The 17,273-nt window shown below is 36.9% G+C and overlaps 1 protein-coding gene across 4 annotated transcripts in view; it reads left to right on the top strand.

Annotated features, from left to right (window-relative positions):
* LOC131167892 (transportin MOS14) overlaps positions 1-17,273 on the top strand; it is a 148,831-nt gene that overhangs the window by 91,176 nt on the left and 40,382 nt on the right. The gene's annotated exons all lie outside the window — the stretch shown is intronic.

Here is a 17,273-nt window from a genome sequence, read left to right as displayed (position 1 = left end):
AAGTAGAATTACCCTTCAAAAATTTGGTTGAGCCCCCTTTATATTTTTGGATGATGTTAGGTCTGATGGTAGTTTTTTTTAATTTTTTTATTTTTATTGAAACAAAATTATGAATAGAGAAAAAGAATATTAGAAGCAAGGGATAAGAAAATGTCCCAAAAAACAAAAAGAAATTACAAATAAAAAAGAGAGAATAAAAATAACATCAAAAGAACAAAGATATTCCTCGAAGTAGCACAAAAACCAAATCTTGTCCCCTGAAGCAATTATATAGGTAAACCCTTTAGCCACGTCCCTATTTTTGGCATCTGACCAGCCGTGATTCCATCCAAAATTTGATGTAGACTATGAGACACATGCCTAGTGTAGAATTTGTTTTGCAAAGTCATTAGTTCAATGAAAATAAGAGGCAAATTAAGAGAGTATTTTATGAAACACAAGATAGATACTTCTATTTCATAAAATGACCAAAAAAGTGTTAGTGATTCCATCCAAAATTTGATGGAGACTGTGAGACACATGCCTAGTGTAGAATTTGTTTTGCAAAGTCATTAGTTCAATGAAAATAAGAGGCAAATCAAGAGTGAGTATTTTATGAAACACAAGATAGATACTTCTATTTCATAAAATGACCAAAAAAGTGTTACTTTCATTGTCAAGCTTTGTATGTTGTGTTGTACTTTACATCAGCACTTTTCTAACCTCCTAGACTAAATTCATATATACAACAAAAGACAAGCTTAATATCTTCTTGCCGACCTACTGTACATGTCAAAAGTGGCAATCTCTTGGAAAACTTAATGAATGGAGCTTTGCTTGTGTTCGAACCTAAAATTCTTAAGTAGGGTGAGCAACCACAAGCTTAGTTGACATTCTTAATTTCCCTAACTCATATAAGGATTTCAATACTCTAAAATGTCATCTTATATGCATGTATGAACATATTGTGCATGAACACACTTTTTATTCTAAGAAATCTCTTCATCCAAAGTTAGCATCACAAAACAGTCAACTAGTAAGCATTTCATTCTTATTTCAACATAATAGTATTGTCTCAAACATTTGGAATCCTCTAGTTTGCTGATGACACCATCTTTTTTTTTTTTTTTTTTCTGATCTCAATCTTTATTTTAGGTAAATATTGGGTATTCTCCATATTTTCGAAAGGGTGTGTGGGCTTAAACTTAATATGGGCAAGAGCGGGTGCATCAACTTTGAATGTGGTAATCGAGAATGTTAGGGAGTGGCCTAACAAAGTGGGATGTGGTACTCTAGATTGACCTTTGACTTACTTAGGTGTCCTTTTAAGGGGTAACCCTTGAGCCAAAGATCTTTGGAACTTAGTATTGGAAAGGGTGATAGAGATTAGATGGCTAGAAGGGAGCCCTCTTCTCTCTTGTGGGTAGAATCACTTTGATTCGAGCTTGTCTTGCTAGAATCCCGTTATACTTCGTTTCTGTTTTTAAGATTCTGACGAGGATTGCTAATAAGCTTGAAAGGATTATGAGAGATTTTTTTCAGTCTAGCAGGGGGAGTCATAGGGACCTTCTAGTGAGCTGGGTTGAGGTTTGTAGATCAAAGGAGGGGGGTTTGGGTCTTCGTTTTTAGCAAATATTCCCTCCTACTTGATGCATCTACCACCTTATTTTGCAAACCAGCCTTATGTCTGAATGTGAAGTGTACTTCTGCAAGAGTGCCAACCATTTAGCATGCCTATGACCTAGATGCTTTTTCTCTCAAGGCCATGTGGTCAGAATTCAAAATAAATTCCCATTGAATAAAGTAATGCTATAGGAATTTCAATGCTTGAATAATAGCATAAAATTCTAGGTCATATTTTCTAGAATGAGATAACTTCTTGTGGAAATAATTCTCATTTTTTGTAACATAGGTACATGTCTGTATAAATAGATGTACAACAGAAGAATAGAAGGAAAGAATCAATAAGGAAAGAACCCAAGATGCTAGCTTCTAAAGAAACTAAATATTCTAGGATATTCACACATTTACAGCCGAGATTCTCTTAGAAAAATAGGAAAGTTGACTAAACAGATTTAAAACTTTCCAACACTCCCCCTCAAGCTGGCTTGAAGATATCTTCCATGGCCAACTTGCTAATGAAGTTTTCAAATTGTTTCTTCAATAGTCCCTTTGTTAGTATGTCTGCTACTTGCTCAGTTGTCGAGATATATGGCAGATAGATTACTTCCTCATCTATTTTCTCCTTGATAAAATGCTTGTCTGCCTCCACATGTTTAGTTCTATCATGAAGAACTGGATTGTGAGCAATCACTATTGCAGCTTTATTGTCACAATACAGTTTCATTGGTAGTGAATTAGTAATCTTTAATTCTTCCAGCAACCTTTTCATCCATAGTGCTTCACAAATTCCATGAGCAACAGCCCTATATTCTGCCTTTGCACTACTCCTTGCCACCACATTTTGTTTCTTGCTGCGCTATGTTACTAGGTTTCCTCCAACAAAGGTGCAATAGCCAGAAGTTGATCTTCCATAAGTGCTACTTCCAGCCCAATATGCATCAGTGTATACTTCAACCTGTAAATTCCCATGTCCTCCAAATAATAAACCTTTACTTGGAGTCCCTTTTAGGTACCTTAGAATCCTATACACAGCATTAAAATGCTCGGGTCCTGGTGAGTGCATAAATTGACTTACCATGCTTGTTGCAAAGGCTATGTCAGGACGTGTATGGGAGAGATAAAGGAGTTTCCCTACCAATCTTTGGTATTGCTCTCTGTTGGTCACTTCTTCAACCTTAGCTGGTTGGAGTTTTATGTTAGGCTCTATAAGTGTTTTTGCTGCTTTGCACCCTAGCAGACCTATTTCTCCAAGTAAATCAAGCACATACTTGCGTTGGGAAACAAAAATTCCTTTCTTTGACCTTGCAAATTCCATACCAAGAAAATACTTCAAGTTGCCTAAGTCTTTGATCTCAAATTCTTGAGCAAGGATCTTCTTTAACCTCGTTAGCTCATTGCTATCATCACCTGTCAGAATTATATCATCTACATAGACAATAAGGATAACCATTTTACCTTCACTCGTGTGTTTGTAGAACATAGTATGATCGGCTTGACCTTGGCTATAGCCATGACTCTTTACTACCTTCCCAAAGCATTCAAACCAAGCTCTAGGAGTTTGTTTGAGTCTATACAATGATTTCCTCAATCTGCACACCTTGCCTTTGCCACCTTTCCCTTCAAATCCTGGCGGTAGATCCATAAGGACTTCCTCCTCCAAGTCTCCATTTAAGAAGACATTCTTCACATCTAGTTGATATAAGGGCCAGTTAGAGTGAGCTGCTTGAGAGAGCAACACACGGATTGAGTTCATCTTGGCTATAGGAGCAAATGTTTCCTGGTAGTCAATTCCATATGTTTAAGTGAACCCCTTCCCCACAAGTCTTGCTTTGTACCTTTTTATACTCCCATCCGCCTTAAATTTTACTGTAAATACCCATTTATTGCCAACAGTCTTCTTCCCCTCTGGTAGGTCTCCAACTTCTCAAGTGCCGTTAGCAATTAGTGCATCCATCTCTTCTTGAACAGCCAATCTCCATTCCGGGTGATCTAGTGCTTCCTAAATGGTTCTTGGAATAAACATATGAGAAACATTTGAAGTAAAGGCTTTATGAGAATCAAAGAGTCTATGATAGGATAGATGGTTGGAAATAGGATGTGTGCTACACGTTCTAACCTTCCTTAGGGCAATGGGCTGGTCAAGATCAGATTAATTATCAAAACAAGGATCTGGAGAAGAAAAAGTACCTGAAGTATGTGAAGGAGGACCAACTTGTGTAGGTGATGATGATTGGCCTTGCTCTGGATTTGAAGAAAGAGCTCTTTTATTCTGATGATTTCTTCTTCTGGTATAAACACGAAGCTCAGATGAGGGAATATTTGATAGTACTTCTGCCCCTCTTTGTGAATCAGGTATGCCTTGTATAGGTAGACTAGGATTTCCATTATTTTTGCCAATTGAAGTATTGGTTTCTTGGCCCTTTAAAGAGTGGATGTCAATGTCAAGAAAAACATTTGGAAAAGGCTTAGAGGTTTGCTAGACCTCATCTTCAGTTTCCTTTTTCTCCCCTTGAAGATATTTATGGCCAAAAAAGGGTTGGTTTTCAATAAAACATCCATACTGATATAAATTTTTCTGGTTAGAGGGTTAAAACATTTGTACCCTTTTTTATTAAGAGCATATCCAAGGAAAACACATTTTTCAGCCCTAGGATCAAGCTTGGATCAACCATTGGTAGGGATATGAACAAAAACAGTGCATCCAAACACTTTTAGTGGTAGGTCCGATGTTATTCGACATGTAGGAAACAATTTTTTTAGGTAATCTAAGGGAGTGATGTATTTTAGCACTCGAGTAGGCATCCTATTAATGAGATAACATGCAGTTAAAATAGCATTGCCTCATAGATATTTAGAAACTTGCATTGAAAACTTTAGGGCCCGTGCAACCTCTAACAAATGGCGATTTTTTCTCTCAGCAATGCCAATTTGTTGTGGGGTGTCACAACAAGTAGATTGATGTTGAATACCCTTTGTTGAAAGAAACGTTCTTAAACATTTGTTAAAATATTCAGTACCATTATTAGTTCTAAGGATACTGATTTTCATTTGGAACTGGGTTTCAACCATATTTTTAAAATCCTAAAATTTTTTTTTAACCCCAAATTTGTCACTCAATAAGTATACCCAACAAAAACGTGTATGATCATCAATAAACGTAACAAACCATTTCTTACCAGAAGTAGTAGTGATTTTTGAGGGACCCCAAACATCACTATGAATTAAATAAAAAGGTTTGGAAGAATGATAAGCTTTTGATTGATAGGTGCTTTGGTGACTGTTGGATATGTGGCAGACATCACAATGAAGAGAATTGCAATCCAATTTTTTAAATAAGCTAGGAAACAAATGTCTTAAATAGAGAAAACTAGGATTTCCTAGTCTAAGAGGCCAAATCATTATTTGTTCATGTACAGAAACAGAACTAGTACTACTACTCAAACCCTGAGCTTGTTTATTGTTGAATAAAGTCTCATCGAAGTAGTGGAGTCCATCAATCATCCTAGCACTGCCAATCATCCTCCCCGAGAGTTGGTCCTGAAATTCACAATGGGAATCAAAGAAGATGACACAACAATTAGAATCCCGTGAGACTTTTCTAACAAACAGCAGGTTACAAGCAAGTTTAGGGACGTGAAGGACAGATTTGAGTTCTATTTTTTAAGAGATTTGGATAGAACCTGTTTCCGCAATGGATGAAAATCTTCCATCTGCAATTCTAATTTTTTAATTGCCAAAACAAGGGGAATAAGATTGAAACAATTGTGAGGTATTGGTTATGTGATCAAATGCACCAGAATCAATAATCCATGGTGTAAGATTTAAGCAACAAGGGTAGGAACTGGAGTTATCACCTCTTTGGGCCAATGAACCAATAAGATGACCAAGGCAGAAGTAGATTTCAGCTGCTGAAGAAGATGATCCACCTGCTCAGCACTTAGGAAATAAGCTTCATTGGCTTTAGGGGCTGCATGATTGTTGCCAGAGGGTCCAGATTTGTTGCTCTTCCAGTTTGTTGGCTTTCCATGGAGTTTCCAGCAATTTTCTCGAGTGCGGAGAAGCTTATTGCAATAGTCACACCATACTCGAGGCTTATCTTCCAACCTCCTTTGATTAGAGTAAGGCCGCTGTGCAGAAATATTGGCAGTAGCCAAATCTATGTTACCAGCAGCATGAGGAGTAGGATTATTGGCAGCAAGTAGCGCAGAATTTTCCAGTCTCATCCTCCTTTTTCTTCATCATCACACTCCTTCGACAATCTTATCGTCGTACATCAGAAAATACTTCACTGAATGGGGGTAGAGGCTGTCTCTCTAGGATTCGCCCCCTTACTTCGTCAAACTCATCATTAAGTCCAGCCAAGAATTTAAAAATTCTTGCATTCTCCACCATCTTCTTATTGTGATTGCAATCAACAAGATTTTTCCATTCTTAATCATTGAATAAATCCAAATCTTGTCATAGGCCCTTAAGAACATTGAAATACCTTGTTACACTGCCATCTTCTTGATAAGTATTGTTGATCTTCTGCTGTAGTTCATAAATCTGAGAGTAATTCCCAAGGTTAGAGTACATCTGACTCACATTGTCCCAGAGTTCCTTTGCAGTAGAATAGCACATGTAATTAGCACTAAGCTCTTTATCCATAGCATTCACGAGCCATGCCATCACCATGGCTTGTTGGACATTACCTCTCTTCAAGGCTGTTTTCCACTCATCTCCTAGCTTGGCTTTGATTTGGACATTACCTCTCTTCAAGTTAATTCTGAGATAAACCTGAGATCCAGCTAGTATGCCAAGTATATTATCCAATCATGGAATAGGAAACCTGTATTTAATGGTGATTTTTTGGTAGCCTTGTTGTCCACACACATTCTCGATGTTTTATCCTTATTAGTGAGTAAAACTGGTATGACGCTAGGACTTCGGCTTTCTTGACTAAATCCCTTTCTAGGAAGTTCCTTAACCTTATTTAGAAGCTCGTCATGCTCATTTGAGCTCATTCGGTACTGGGGCAAGTTAGGTAATGTAGTACCTGACAAAAAATGCGGTGGATATATTGAGGTCTTTAAGGACATGTATGATAGAGTAGTGACTAGCGTTTGGACTGTAGGAGTGAAATCTAGAGATTTTCCAATCACAATAGGTGTACATCAAGGTTCTACTTTGAGTCCTTATTTTTTTACTTTAGTGATTGAGGAACTTATTAAGAATATTCAAAATGAGATCCCTTGGTATATGTTGTTTGCAGGTGATTTTGTGTTGATTGATGATAGTAGGAGCGGAGTGGAATCTGAGCGAAAACTTTGGAGAGCCACATTAGACTCTAAAGGGTTTAGGATAAGTAGGAATAGGACAGAATATATGAACTGTAATTTCAGTACTGTAAGGAATAGTGGTAAAGAGAATATTAAACTTGATAATAAAGAGATTAATAGCACTAATAGATTTAGATATCTTGGATCTATTATGCAAGAAGAAGGGGAAATTGAAGAATATGTAGTGCGCAAAATTAAAACAGGTCGGGTAAAATAGAGGAGTGCATCAGGTGTGTTGTGTGATCGTAGAATACCCTTGAAATTAAAAGGAAAGTTTTATAAGATGATTATAAAGCCAGCTATGCTTTATGGTTCATAATGTTGAGCAACTAAGAAACATGTAGAAAAAGTAGAAGTTTCCGAAATGTGAATGTTAAGGTGGATGAGTGGTATAACATGAAAAGATAAAGTAAGAAACAAGCATATGCGCAATAATTTAGGCATATCACCAGTCAAAGGCAAGATAAGGGAGGAGTGAGTGAGTTATTGTTTCTTGCTTGAAAAAGGGTAGGGGTATGCCTAAAAATTAACTTGGATTGAGGTAGTGAGGAAGGATTTAATAGCCTTTAATCTAATAGACTAAAACACTTTTGAATAGGTGAATTGACGGAAAAGGATTCAGGTAGCTGCCCAACCTAGTGGGACTTAAGGCTTCTTGTTGTTGTTATTGCTGTTTTTTAGCACCGGGTAAAAAATCAATTTGGTGTTGTGTATCCCTCATACGGAGAGGCGAGAGGGCCATCAAGTAACTTATTTGGCATAACATATTTGAACTCATCGAGAATCTCATTGACATCATCTGAAAAATCCAACTGCAGCTTGTCTTCATTTTGAATGTGGACATAAATTGGCCCACTTTCTTAACTTTCCCATGCAAAGCAAAATCCCTTTTATTTAAGAGAGCAAGTGATCAGCCATCTTCTTTCCTCTTATCATCATCGTCTTTCATCAGTTTCAAGCTTTGAGCACAAGCTTCTTCTTTCTTCCATCATTGCTCAGAAAAAATGAATAAGGATTCTTGATACCTTCATGAATTGTGCCTCAGTCAAATTGTCACTGAAGATGAATATGTCATGCATCCATGGGAGCCGCATCCCAGTAAAGAGATTCTTTCAAGGAATTGATTGTGAAATTAACAAGGCATCTTGAAGAGACGGTTACTTTATTTCCTTTTTGAACCACAGAATTCAGTATGGCTGTGGATCACTTTCAGTTTCCAATTTTAACTTTTCTTCCATCTCTTGAGAAACCAGATTCTCACTACTCCCGCTGTTAATTATCGAGTTGCAAAGCTTTCCACAAGCTGTACATCTAGTTCGTAAGATATTGTTTTGTAGCCAATTGTCTCTGTTAGCTGGAGGGGAAAGTAATGATCTTCAAATTACTAAAGCGTCACCAAGGACATCACTCTCAATCCTTTCTTCTGGCACATCCTTTTGAGCTTCCAGTTGCTGCTCTTAGTCCAATAGAATTGCAAATTTCTCCTCACCGTCAGCCTCTGGATCATCAGCAAACTCTGCCTTCAGCCCTCTTTTGGACACTCGTTGGACTTGTGCCCAAGCTCGAAGCATCTATAGCATTTCACCACTGTTTTCCCACTGTTTACATGGGCTACTTTCTCATTACTGTTGCTGGTTGGTTGGTTAGCACATGTAGGGGCTACTGTCCAACCACCTCAAGTACTGCCATCCACCTTACTAGTTGATGGACCACTGTTGTGTGCTGTCCCAACTCCCACGCTTCTTAGGCATGTTGCGGGCAAGTTGTGACAACTTTTAGTGCAAGCTGATAGGCATTGCTCACCTTATAATGACACTGCAAGCTTACTTGGTCTTGTATGGTCATTTTTAGACCATTCACATAGCAACTAAATGTTTAAGTATCGGTTTCAGCAAGGTTGCATCTCAATGAAAGCCTGAGAGACTCCTGGGTGTACTCTTTGGCTGAGATTTCCCTTGCTTCCTCAAGATCTGAATCCTTTGGTACAAGGTTTGCTTATAATCTCAGCTAGGAATTGGGCCTTCAGCTTCTCTTTCGTCTTGTCTCATCTTTTGATTTACCTTTTTCCCTATTCTCACGGTCAATTTGATGAAGTTTCTGCCAAGTAGAAGCAGTCCCCTGAGCATCGCTCCCACAAGCTTCACTTTCCTCTCTTTCAGCACATCATTCCGTTCAGAATAACTCTCAATGCTATCAAGCCAATCCAAGAAGTCTTCGGCTTGCATATCACCATCAAATTCTGAAATATTTACTTGTACACCACTCTTTGGAATTTCGTAGACCTCAGATTGCTTGTTTATTTCATTTTCTCATTTTCCTGCTCCCCTAACAAAATCGTATTCTTTATCCCATTATTTCGGCGGTGTTGATTACCCATAGTTTGTGTAACAAGCTGAGTAAGTTGTCTAACTTGTTCCTACAGATCTCCAAACATCTCAACAGTGACATGTTTATCTCTATGGCCCCTATTTCCTCTTCCACCCATTGCAGCCATGAGCCATAAGATCAAACTTGCAGTGATACCAATTCAACGCAAATAGGTATGTGAATATAAGAAAAATTCAGAAGTGAATACTGAGATTTCTGAGTTGTGTTTTAGCAACCGTCTTGGCTCAAGTAACTGCTAAATCCATAAAATAATGAAAAGACGACTGCTGTGAATTTTAGTTCAGAAAATAAGACAATTTCTAGGCACAACTACTACTTAATCCTCAAATCAGCACCTGTTTTGGCATTGTTTCAGAGCGGTAACCTTGACTTTCTTCCAGCCTCTCATATCTTTAGCCGCAATGGAGGGACTGTCGAATCTTCAAACCTCTAGCCTCCAAATGTTCACAACTCTAGCTGGTTTGGGGCTGAGCTTTGGAAAAAAATTTATTCTCAAAGATAAATGCCAAAAACCTCTTAGAAAAGTGGCTAAAGACTCCTATTCTAGGCCTGGAGCTTCCAAGAGAGGACAACTCCAATTTTGCACATAGCCCTCTCTAAAAGCCACTTTCTATTAAAACCCCACCAATGAAAAAAATAAAATAAAATATAACAATAGAATAAAGCCTTAAGACCTGCTAGGTGTGGTTAGCTACATGAATCCTTTTCCACAAATTTATGCGATCGTGGAAAATTTTCTTTGATAAATTTAGGGCTATTAAATCTTTACTCTCTATCTCAATCATTTTATTTTAGGACTACTCCTACCCCTTCAACTGCCCTCACAGTAACTAACTCATTCTTCCTCGCTGCTTGTGTGACCTAAGTTGCAAGTGCCCTAATCATTTGAATTGTCCCTCCCTTATCTTTTGCCAGAGAAGAGGGGGGGGGGGGGGGGGGCTATGCCTAACATACCGTGAATTTGCTCATTTCTTAATTTATCTTTCAACATCATACCACTCATCCATCTAAGCATTCTCATCTCGGCAACTTTTACTTTTTTGGATATGCTATTTCTTAGTTGCCCAACATTCTGATCCATATAGCATACAACCATCCTGTAAAACTTCCCTTTTAATTTTAAGGGTATTTTTACAATCACAAATCCCACTTGAAGCACGTCTACATTTTACCCAACTTGCTTTAACTCTATGCATTACATCTTCTTCAATTTAGCCTTCGTCTTGCATAATATGTCCAAGGTATCAAAATCTACTAGTGCTATTGATTTCTTCATGATCAAGTTTAACTGTCTCCAATGTTCCTTCTACAATTAATGAAATTACATTTGATATGTTCTGTCTTCTTTCTACTTATCTGAAAGCCTATAGATTCTAAAGCTTCTCTCCATAATTCTAACTTCGATTTTACTCAACCCCTAGTTTTTTCAATTAAGACAAGATCATTTGCAAACAGCTTACACCATGAAACGCCATTTTTCATACTCCTAGTTAGTTCATCCAACACTAAAGAAAAAAGATAAGGGATCAAAGTAGATCCTTGATGTACACATATTGTGATTGGAAATTCTTTAGTCTCTCCACCTATAGTCCTAACACTAGTCATTACTCCATGGTACATATCCTTAATGACACTAGTATACCTACTACATATACCCTTTTTTCCTGAAACCCATCATAAAATTATAAAACTTCCCTAGGTACCCTATCATAAGCTTTCTCTAAGTCAATAAATACCATATGCAAGTCACTCTTGTTTTCCCTTAACTTTTCCATTAATGTTCTTAAAAGATATCTAACTTCTATAGTAGATCTCCAGAGCATAAAACCAAATTGATTTTCTGAGACCTTAATCTTTGTTCAACAATCCTTTTCCATAGTTTAATTGTTTGACTCATATGTTTAATTCCACAATAGTTACTACAATTTTTATTATCTCCTTTATTTTTATATATAGCTATTAAAGTGATTTTCCTCCATTCACCTGGCATTTTCTTAGTTTTTATAATTGTATTAAATTAATTAGCCATATAATTCCATTATCACCTATGCATTTCCAAACTTCAATTAGAATGTTATCCTGTCTATAGATTTTCCATTTTTCATCTTTTTAAGTGTAAACTTAACTTCATTAACTCTAAACTTGCGAATAAATCTCATTGTTTTAGTCTTTTCCTCATTTGTCAATTCTAAGTTTAAGTCTTCTACTTGGTTTTAATTAAATAGCTTACTAAAGTAATTTCACTCTCTTTCTTTTGTCTTCTTCCATAACCAAGATAGTATCATCTTCACATTTTATACATTTTACATTATCTAAGTCCCGAATCTTTCTTTCTGTAGCTCTAGCAAGTTTAAATATGTCTCTTTCCCCTTCTTTTGTATCTAATCTAGCATACAAATTATTAAAATGATCTATGTTTAGCTTCACTAACGGCCTTTTTTGCATCTTTTCTCGCCTCTTTATACTTTTCAAAGTTTTCCATGGTTCTACATTTTTGCCTTGTTTTATACCAAATATTTTTTATCTTTACAAATTTTTTGCCATCTTGATCCCACCACCAACTTTTTTTGCTATTCAATCTATAGTCCAATCACCATCTTTGTTCATTTTATGTTTAAATTTATTATATTTTGTCCCTTTAGGTTCCACCACCTAGTTCGCTTAAACTACTTTATTTAATCCTTTATCTTCCATTTTTTTTAATATAGATTATCTAATACTAAAACTCTATGTTGTGTGGTTAAGCTTTCACTTTGGATAACTTTACAATCCTTGCACAACAAACGGTCCACCCTCCTAGTTAAGAAAAAAATCTATTTCACTTATATTTTGTTCACTCTGAAGGTTATTATGTGTTATTCTCTCTTCTTAATGCAAGTATTCATTGTAATAAAATCATATGTCATGGTGAAGTTTAAGATCATCTCCTCAGGCTCATTTTTATCTCCATATCCATGTCCTCCATGTATCCTCCTCCTTTACCCGGGCATGGGTCTGGTTGTGCGTGAAAAAATTAGTACACTAAGTGCTTCACCGGCAAAGTTCACCAAAAATAAAAAAAAAAATCCCATCACAAATTATCCCCCACAGCTAAGTTGACCAAAATGAACCCCAAAATTCAGAAATTACAAAAAAACCACTAGCACCCATAAATAGCAACACTTGATATAATCAGAAAATTAAATGAAGGCCATTGAATTGCATCATAACTATATTAAGTCCTACCAACAATATAATAGACTTAATCTTAGAGGGAGTTCTTTCCTTCAAATGCTGCGATGAAGGTGGAGCCATGGAAAGATCTAAAAGAACCAGTTGAATGATTGAAAAGGAAAATTACAAGAAAACCTTTTAGGGCATTCAAAACCCACACACAAACATCCATCCTGTTAGAAAGGCATCCAACATCCAACAAAGCAGTGAAAATATGAAATTTCCTTAAATTTTTTTTTGTTAAGGTTCTTTCAAGAACGAAAATCCGAAAATCTCCAGCATTTAATATAAAACAAGAGAGGAATTTATGAACCTTGGAGAGGCAGATATATGAGTAAGAAGAATATAAATAGGACGCCCAACGAAATGCGAAATAAACCTTTGAGGGCTCTCACAAGGAATTATGTTCTCCTATTTGCATTCCAACCTGTCTCCTACAAGCAAAATTTACTCTTAATCACTTTCTGCCAAAGGGAGTTCGCATCATCATAAACATTGAACTTTTTATTAAAAAAGCCACTACCTTGCCCAGACCTAATCCTCCATTTGGTGTGTGTGTGTGTGCGTGTTTTTTTTTGGAGGGCCTAGGGGTAAGGATGTTTGAATTGGATGTGATTAAATTTACAAACAAATCTTAACTTTAAAAACTACATTTAGAAGCAATCACACAATCACAAGCAAGACATTGTACCTTATTTTAAAATAATAAGAAATACTATTTCAATCCTTCTCCACTTCAAGATGGTATCAGAGTCTGGTTTTCTTTTCCTTTTGGTAGTCATAGCCTCTAAAACCTAGGCCTTATTGCCTTAACCCTATTCAGCCTCCATTATGTCTGGACTCAGTGATGAGTTTGATGAAGTTAGGGGGAGGATTCTTGGTAGACAATGTCTGCCTCCAATTGGAGAGGTATTTTCTGAAGTGAGACGTGAAGATTGTTGTCAGAATGTTATGCTAAAAAAAAAGGGGCTAATGGAATAATGGAGAACTTTGCTTCGATTGCTGCTAATCCTACTGTTTTGGCTGCTGCTAATGCCTCTGAACGACAGTCATACCCAAATAAAAAATCTCGAGTATGGTGTGACTATTTTAATAAGCCATGCCATACCCGAGAAACCTGCTGCAAACTACATGAAAAACTAGCAAATTGGAAGAGCAGCAAACCTGAACTTGGAAACAACCAAGTGATTCCTAGAGCAAATGAAGCCCAAACCAATGTTCTTAGTTTAGAGCAGATGGATCAAGTTCTTCAACTGCTGAAATCCAATCCGATATCCGGTGCTTCTATTGGTTCCTTGGCCGAAACAGGTAATGTGCCGAGTGCCTATTCCAGTTCTTTAGCCTTTGCACCATGGATTATTGATTCAGGTGCATCCGACCATATGACCAGTATATCTAAATTGTTTCAATCTTATTCTCCTTGTCCAGGTAATAAAAAGGTTAGGATTGCAGATGGGAGTCTTTCATCCATTGCAAGAGCAGGTTCAATTAGAATTTCTGGGAAAATAGAATTAAAACCTATCCTTCATGTTCCTAAACATACTTAAAATCTTCTGTCTATTTGTAGATTATCCTGTGATTCTAATTGTCGTATCGTATTTTTTGATTCTCACTGTGAATTTCAAGACCAAAATTCGGGGGCGATGATTGGTAGTGCTAGGATGATCGATGGCTTTTATTATTTTGATGATACCCTATTCAATGATAAACAAGGCCAGGGCTTGAGTGGTAGTACTAGTTCAATCCCTGTGCGTGATCAAATAATGCTTTGGCATCTTGGATTAGGGCATCCTAGTTTTTCCTATTTAAAATATTTATTGCCTAGTCTGTTTAAAAATTTGGATTGTACTTCTCTTCATTGTGACATTTGTCATTTATCAAAAAGTCATCGAGTTCCTTATAATTCAAAAGGCTACCATGCATCAAAACCTTTTTATTTGATTCACAGTGATGTTTAGGGTCCCTCTAAGGTAACTACCTTATCCGGGAAAAAATGGTTTTTGACTTTTATAAATGATCATACTCGGATTTGTTGGGTATATTTGATGAATGGAAAATATGAAGTTGAAATATGATTTAAGAATTTTTATAGTATGATCGAAAATCAATTTCACACAAAAATAAACATACTTCGTACGGATAATGGTACAAAATATTTCAACCAAGTTTTGGGAAATTCTTTGAAAGAAAGAAGGATTCAACATCAATCCATGTGTCGTGACATCCCACAACAAAATGGCATCACTGAAAGAAAATATCATCATTTACTTGAGGTTGCACGGGCTATGATGTTTTCTATGCATATTCCAAAATACTTGTGGGGGGATGCTATTCTAACTGCTTGTTACCTTATTAATAGAATGCCTACCCATGTGCTGCAATATATCACTCCTTTGGCATGCCTAAAAAAATCCTTTCTTGATAATAGGATAATTTCTGATCTACCTCTAAAAGTATTTGGATGCAGTGTTTTTGTTCATATTCCAGCTCATCTTAGATCTAAACTTGATCCTAGTGCTAAAAAATGTGTGTTTCTTGGATATGCTCCCAATAAGAGAGGGTACAAATGTTTGAATCCAAAAAAAAAAATAAAAATTCACATCAGTATGGATGTCGTTTTTGTTGAAAATCAGCCTTACTTTAACGAAACTTATCTTCAAGGGGAGAAAGAGAGTAGTGAAGATCAATTTTTGCAAACTTCTATATCAATGCCTAATGTTTTCGTTGACATTGACATCCCTCTACAGAACATTCAAGGAACTGAAATTTTAAATAGTGAAAAAAATGGAAATCCCAGTCTGCCTGTACAAAGCATAAGGGAATCACAAACAGGAGGAGAATTGTTACAAAATAATCCCTCTTCTGAGCTTCGTGTTTATACTAGAGGCAGGAATTGTTCTAATGCTAAGGATCATCCCATAATTTCAGAGCAGAATCAATCATCACCTCCAAAAACTAGTCATTTGGAAATCCTGGGTAATCCTTCTACTGCACTTCCAATTGATCAATCTACTGACCTTGATGTACCTATAGCCATTAGGAAAGGAGTTAGAACCTGTACCACACCCCATTGCCAAATATTTATCATGCCATAGACTCTCCCATAATCATAAGGCCTTCTTTACATCCAGTAGTTCTCACTTATTTGTTCCAAGGACCATTCCGGAAGCTTTGGATCATCCGGCTTGGAAGCTAGCAGTTCTTGAAGAGTTGAATGCACTACGGCACAATAGTACTTGGGAAATTGTTGATTTACCAAAGGAAAAGAAAACTGTAGGTTGCAAGTGGGTGTTTACAGTTAAATGCAAGGCTAATGGCAATATAGAGAGATATAAGGCGAAACTTGTTGCTAAAGGGTTTACACAAACATACGGAATTGACTATCAAGAAACTTTTGCTCCAGTGGCCAAGATAAACTCAATCCGAGTGTTACTCTCCTTAGCTGTACATTCTAACTGACCCTTACACCAGTTGGATGTAAAGAATGCATTTTTAAATGGAGATCTAGAGGATGAAGTGTTTATGGAATTACCCCCAGGTTTTGAAGGTAATCTTGGCAAAGATAACGTGTGTAAATTGAAAAAATCATTGTATGGGCTCAAGCAATCTCCGAGAGCTTGGTTTGAACGCTTTGGGAAGGCTGTAAAGGGTCATGGTTACAGCCAAGGTTAAGCTGATCACACCATGTTCTATTAGCACTCAGGTGAAGGGAAGGTTGCTATTTTAATTGTCTAAGTTGACGATATTATTTTGACAGGTAATGACAGCAAGGAACTTGAGAAATTAAAACAGATGCTTGCTAATGAATTTGAGATTAAAGACTTGGGTGACTTGAAGTATTTTCTCGGTATGGAATTCGCAAGGTCAAGAAAAGGTATTTTTGTTTCACAAAGAAAATATGTGCTTGACTTGCTTGGAGAAACAAGTTTACTAGGGTGTAAAGCAGCTGAGGCACCTATAGAGCCTAATCTTAAACTACAACTTGCCAAGCCTGAAGAAGTAACCAATAAAGACCAGTACCAAAGATTGGTTGGAGGGCTACTTTATCTATCACATACACGTCCTGGCATAGCCTTTGCTGTTAGTATGGTAAGCCAATTCATGCACTCACCAGGGCCTGACCACTTTGATGCAGTTTATAGAATCCTGAGATATTTAAAGGAAACTTCAGGAAAAAGGTCTATTGTTTGAAGACCATAGACATCTACAAGTTGAGGTATACATTGATGCAGATTGGGCTGGGAGTATAACTGATAGAAGATCAACTTCTGGTTATTGTGCCTTTGTTGGTGGAAATTTGGTTACGTGGTGAAGCAAAAAACAAAATGTGGTAGCTAGGAGTAGTGCAGTGGCAGAATTTAGAGCAGTTGCTCATGGAATTTGTGAAGTGTTGTGGATTAAAAAATTATTAGAAGAATTGAAAGTCGCTAATCCACTACCTATGAGATTGTATTGCGATAACGAATCTGCCATAGCCATTGCTCACAATCCAAGGCTTCATGATAGAACAAAACATGTTCAAGTCGACAAGCATTTTGTAAAGGAGAAGGTGGACAGTGGACTGATTTGTTTACCCTATATCTCTACTATTGAACAAGTGGCAGATATACTTACAAAAGGACTGCCAAAGAAGCAATTTGAAAATTTGATCGGCAAGCTGGCTATGGAAGACATCTTTAAACCAGCTTGAGGGGGAGTGTTGGAACGTTTCCAAATTTATCCAGTCAACTCTCCTTGATTATAGGAGAAATT

Source organism: Malania oleifera, chromosome 11 (assembly GCF_029873635.1).
Source record: "Malania oleifera isolate guangnan ecotype guangnan chromosome 11, ASM2987363v1, whole genome shotgun sequence".
NCBI lineage: Eukaryota > Viridiplantae > Streptophyta > Magnoliopsida > Santalales > Ximeniaceae > Malania > Malania oleifera.
This window is presented reverse-complemented; position numbering and strand designations above follow the sequence as displayed.